Raw genomic sequence first — 5826 nt, forward strand, 5'->3', positions numbered from 1 at the left:
ACTTTGTTTGTAAAAACAGTGACTGCTGAAAAGTAATTAAAGCACTTGGAAAATCAGTTTCACATTTTAAGTATGTCTTTATGATAGTAAATATCTACAACTCAATAGGCAGCAATCATAGTTTGAATGAAAAAACAAAATCTTTCATTAAATAGTTGTGTTTTGTGTTCCACATTTTCATTATATCATTGTACTGTTTCATTTATTGTTTTTATTGAGATATATATTGAGCAGAGCTTTTACGTGTACTGGTCCGGCCCTTAACAACCGTCAGAGTTTCTCATGTGGCCCCGTATGAAAATTAATTGCTCACCCCTGCCTTATAGTAATATTTATTATATACTTACTATACTTATTTACCTGAGTAATCTAAATGTTGAGGTTAAAACTTTGCCATAAAAATTAATAAAATAATAAATAAATAAAATATAGAAACAAAAGTCTACCATATTATTATTTTGTGCTACTTGACTAATTAAAATTTTATGGTTCAGCCCCGACAGTATTATTTATTCTATATGTTCACCTGAGTAGTTTAAATGTTGAAGTTAAAATCCTACCATAAAAAATAAATAAAAAATAGAAACAAAAATTTACCATATTATTGTTTTATGCTTGTTTGTCTGACAAATTTAAATTTTAAGGTTAAGACCCCACAATATTTTATAAAATATAAATTTACCAGAGTAGTTTAAATATTCTTGTTAAAACACTATCATATTATAATTTATGCTATTTTTTAAGGTGAAGACCCTACAGTATTATTTATTATATACATGTACATGAGTAATTTAGATGTTGAGGTTCTAACCCTACCATAAAATAATAAATAAAATAATAAATAAATCAAATTTTAGAAACAAAAGTTTACCATATTATTATTTTATGCGACTTTACCTGACAAATTTCAATATTAATGTTTAGACCTAACAATATTTTATAAAATACAAATTTACCTGAGCAGTTTAAATATTCAGGTTAAAACACTACCATATTATAATTCATGCTATTTTTTAAGGTCAAGACCCTACAGTATTATATATAATTAAAAAAAAAATTACATGACTAACTTAAGTGTTATTTTTAAAAGGGTATATACTCTAACAAATTATCTGACTAATTTCAGAAATTATGTTCAAAATTCTACAAAGTTTTCCATGAAAAACTTAACAAATCCAAAGATGTTTGGATTTATAAGTGCTTCCACATTGGATTTATAATGTTTCTTGTTTTTAAATATGTGTATTAGCTGAACAGATTTCAGTCACTGCATAGATCTGTTGTTTCTTCTGTACAGCTACTTTGATGCACATATTATTCTGTTATATCAGACGCAGTAGCTGCTGGTAGGAACAATATAAAGCTCAGCGTCCTGGGAGCTCTGAGATATGACAAATGTTCGTATTTGGTCCCGGGGTCCTGAAGGTAGACGAGGTGTCTGCTGGTGCGTCAGCAGAGCAAAGCAGTGCGTAAGCAGTCGCACTGAGTCACTTATTCTGGTTTGAGGGCCAGCTGTGTGCTAAATAAATGAGCCAGTAAGCATGTTGTTGTGATAGATCACTTCCACTGGAGACGCTCTGCTATACAGTCCCTGCTGCTCGGTCCTCACAAATACATCCATAACGTGTCGATTATTGGAAGTAAAGCATTAAAGTCAGGCTTTTTAGAAAGATTTTTAGTAGATTTGATGATTTAGATGTTTAAAGACATTTTCTATTGTATTTTCATGGTTTAAATTGAATGAAAATGGATAATTAGTTTTAAAACCATTTTTCATTTGATTTTAATGGTGCAAACGGAATAAAAATAGATAATCAGAGCTTTAAAGTCATATGATACTGATGGTGCAAATTGACTAAAAATGGATAATTAGAGTTTTAAATCCGTGTTTCATTGAATTTTAATGGGGAAAATTGAACAAGAATGGATAATTAGAGTTTTAAAGCCATGTTTCCTTTGATTTTTATAGTGCAAATGGAATTTAGAAAATGGATAGTTATAGTTTTAAAGACATTTTCTACTGGATTTTCATGGTTCAAATTGAATGAAATGGATAATTAGAGTTATAAAGTCATGTTTCTTTTGATATTGATGGTGCAGATGGAATGAAAATGGAAAATTGTAGTTTTAAGACATGTTTGATGGATTTTATTCATTTATTATTTTTATTAGAACCAACTTTATACATTTTTCTCTTAATTGATCCACTAATTTACATATTGCTTGATGATGATGATGATGATGATGATGATTATTATTATTATTATTATTTTCTTATTCATAACCCATAAACACAACTTTTCCAGAGCAATATTTTGTGGTACATATAGTTTTATTATTTGTAAAAATGCCTAAAATTGCTTGTTTTCATGTTTTTGTTTGATGGAAATAAACAAATACTATAAGTGCAGGGTGGTGTTTTATTAAAAGGGTCAAGATCACAGTTCTTTTTTAAATTGACACCTTTGATTATCCACTTTTATTTTTGTCTCTAAGTTTAATTTGTATTTATTCATGTTTGGGTTGTTGCTTCAGAATTGAATTTTTGCATAATAATAATAATAATTAAAAAATGAGTCATTATTCAAATTTTCAGTTTTGTTGTGGTTGGACTGTACCATTTTCAGCTAGAGGGGTGCAGCCTGCAGCCAGCCACTGACTCTGGTTGTTTTGTGCATTATAAAGCATAATGCACTAATTCATCAGCTGTGTTGGGTGGGTTTGGAGGCATTTGTGTGGACATTACTCACAGACCAGAGCCACAAGCTGTTTTATTATTATTGTTGTTTTTCTGGTTATAAATAGAGTTGCAGCCTTTAAATATTTTTCTGAGTTTGTCTTCTTCCACATAAAAAACCCTCTAACTGACCCTGAGGATGTGTGTGTTTGTGCAGAAGATGAACAAATGAATACAAATAAAACATGCAAATTAATTAAGTTAAAGCTTTGCATAAAGTACAGGAATAAATTGTTGCCTGGTAAAATACTGTAGATGGTTGTTCAAGTGGTTCTAGGCTGTTCCCCTGGGCAGTAATGGTACAGTCAGACTACAAGTAGTTAAAAATCAAGTTAAAAATTAGAATAATGAGTTTTTAAATTATGTGCAAAAATCAAATTCTGAGTCAACAACACAGATGTGAATATTTAATAACTGAACCTAGAGACAGTTATTGATGCATGAAGCAGTGACAGAGCCAGACCATTTTTATTGAGGTGGTCAGACTGACCCTTACTTAAAAAGGTGGCACAGAAATGGATTTATCTGTGTGGTGAATCGCTGCAGGGCAGCTGGTGAATGTTTTGTTCACTTATTTTGACCGTTTGCTGATGCAGTCGTCACTGACATGTAGGAGTTCACCATGAGGACTCACATGTAAAAAGCTCAACACATGCTCACTTTTTAGAAGCATGCACAGCAGCAGCCAGCAGAGGCTTCTGGGAAATGTAGTGTGTAGTGCCAGAAAGCTAACACGTAAGCATAACAAACAAACAGAGCTCAGAGTTTATATGAAGATGCTGTGAGCTTCAAAAATGCTCTGCAGGGTATTTTTAATGCCCTAATTTTCTAGCTTTGATTAAAAAAATAGATTTAACTTTGGAGTTAAAGTCAAAACAGCAGCTAAAATTTTGCTCAAGCTCCACTTAACTAAAGCTAAACTAGCCTAAAGCTAATGTTAATTCCTTTTTTTTTTGAAAGACAAGATAAACTTAACAATCCAGAAAAAAGTTATATTCCAAGACAAAACAAAATTACATACCATGAAAATGTTGTGCCTATTAGATAAGCAACGAGATATAAGTGTGATATGTTACTGAAAAATAAAATAAATAAGCTAAAATAAGATTGTGGAAAAAGAAGAAGGAACACTGGAAATGATTGAGGTAGCTTAGCTACACCCCTGTCACGAAGTAATCAATAAAAATGGATAATGAGAGTTTTAAAGCCATATTTCAATTGATTTTAATGGTGCAAATAAAAGAAAAATGGAAAATTCAATTTTCAAAGCCATGTTTCATTTGATACTAAGGGTGCAAATTGAATGAAAATGGATAATCAGAGTTTTAAAACCATATTTCATTTGATTTTAATGGTGCAAATTGAACAAGAATGGAAAATTACAGTTTAAAGTCATGTTTCATTTGATTTTAATGGTGCAAATGGGAAAAAATGGAAAATTAGAGTTTTTAAATCAGTGTTTCATTGGATTTTGATGGTACAAATTGGACAAAAATTGATAATTATTGTTTTATCTTGTCCATACTGTGTATATATATATATATGTATATATATATGTCAGGGTTTCCTCTACATTCATTCAGCAGCGGCAGTAAGTAACAGTACTGAGTTACATATAAGCTATTTGGAGGGCTAGAAAAACATGCAACACTGATTCACAGAAATGAGCTTGTAGGGGTTTAATCAATGACTTGAGTGTGACTTTATTCACAATTTAGAGCTAAAAGTAGCAGAATAGTGAAAAAGGAGTCCATTTTAGTAGGTTTTGTCCTGTTTTCCACCTTATTTTGCAGACTTGATTGGGCCCAAAGTCGCACAGTTCAGTCTTTATGCTCAGAGCAAGATTAATGTACTATTTAAAATATGCAGCCTGGATTTAACAGCTACTGACAGAAATAACTGCAATCAATGTGACATCCAACATATTTTCTTTATTCTACTGGAGGTCACAGGGGGTGAAGCCTATTTCAGGACTCTCAGTGAGGGAGACACGTTGTGCACCTGGACATGTTGGCAGCACTTCACCTGACAGAAAAACCTGCAAAAAAGAACTTCACTCAGCCGGAGAAAAAGTTGTTTTATTTCCTCCATAGTGTTACCACATGGAAAGATGGAAAACAAAAAACAAAATCTAATCCCATAAAATGTCCCTCGTATTATTAGACACATCCCATCCCAGCTGCCAGCGATTCACCTCGACGTCCGACCCGTCCGCTAATCCATGCCGTGCCGTAATCTTTTTATGTTTTTCATTTTTCAGATTTGTAACGAATCATCCCACCCCTCTCTTCCAAGAAAATGAGATGTTGAATTCTATCCCCTTTTTTGGAATCCTCTAACATGAGACTTTTTATCCTCAACTGACTTTTTTTTTATTTTTTATTTTTCTGTTGTTTTTGAAGAATGTTATTACATAAAGTTTAGGAACAGTCACTACATTTCAATGCAAAAACTGTATGAGTTTGGCACATAAATACTGTTAAATCCTGAGAAGAAAAACTGAATAATTTTTAATTTTTTTAGTGTCAGATTCAGCTTCTCAATTGAATTTATTCCTATGAATGTTTTCATTGCACGACGTTGAGGAACGCTCACTGCATTTCACTGCACAAACTGTACGAGCATTTGACAAAAAAATTCTTGAATCCTGAATTTTTTTTTTGGGATTTTATAATGTCAGATGCAGCTTCTTGGTTGACTTTGTTTCTATTTTTCTGTAGTTTTTTGAAGAATGTTGTTTTTGCACGACGTTAAGGAACAGTCACTGCATTTCACTGCACAAACTGTAAGTATTTGACAACAAAACCTCTGGAATCCTGAATATTTTTTTGGATTTTACAATGCCAGATGCAGCTTCTTGGTTGACTTTATTCCTATTTTTCTCCTTTTTTTCCCTGCTCCTGACGTTGCCATGCAGCAGCAGAGGAGCTGGCTCAGAGCTGAGAGCATATGTACAGCATCAGGTAACACAGGAGTGGGTTTAATTACATCCCCGGCCGCCCCGGACTGAACTTGCAACCAGATGTCGAGTTCACATGGCACGATAACTGCCATCCCCCTCCTCATGCACGCTCTCACATGTGCCATTT

The sequence above is a fragment of the Amphiprion ocellaris genome, chromosome 11 (assembly GCF_022539595.1).
Source record: "Amphiprion ocellaris isolate individual 3 ecotype Okinawa chromosome 11, ASM2253959v1, whole genome shotgun sequence".
Lineage (NCBI taxonomy): Eukaryota > Metazoa > Chordata > Actinopteri > Pomacentridae > Amphiprion > Amphiprion ocellaris.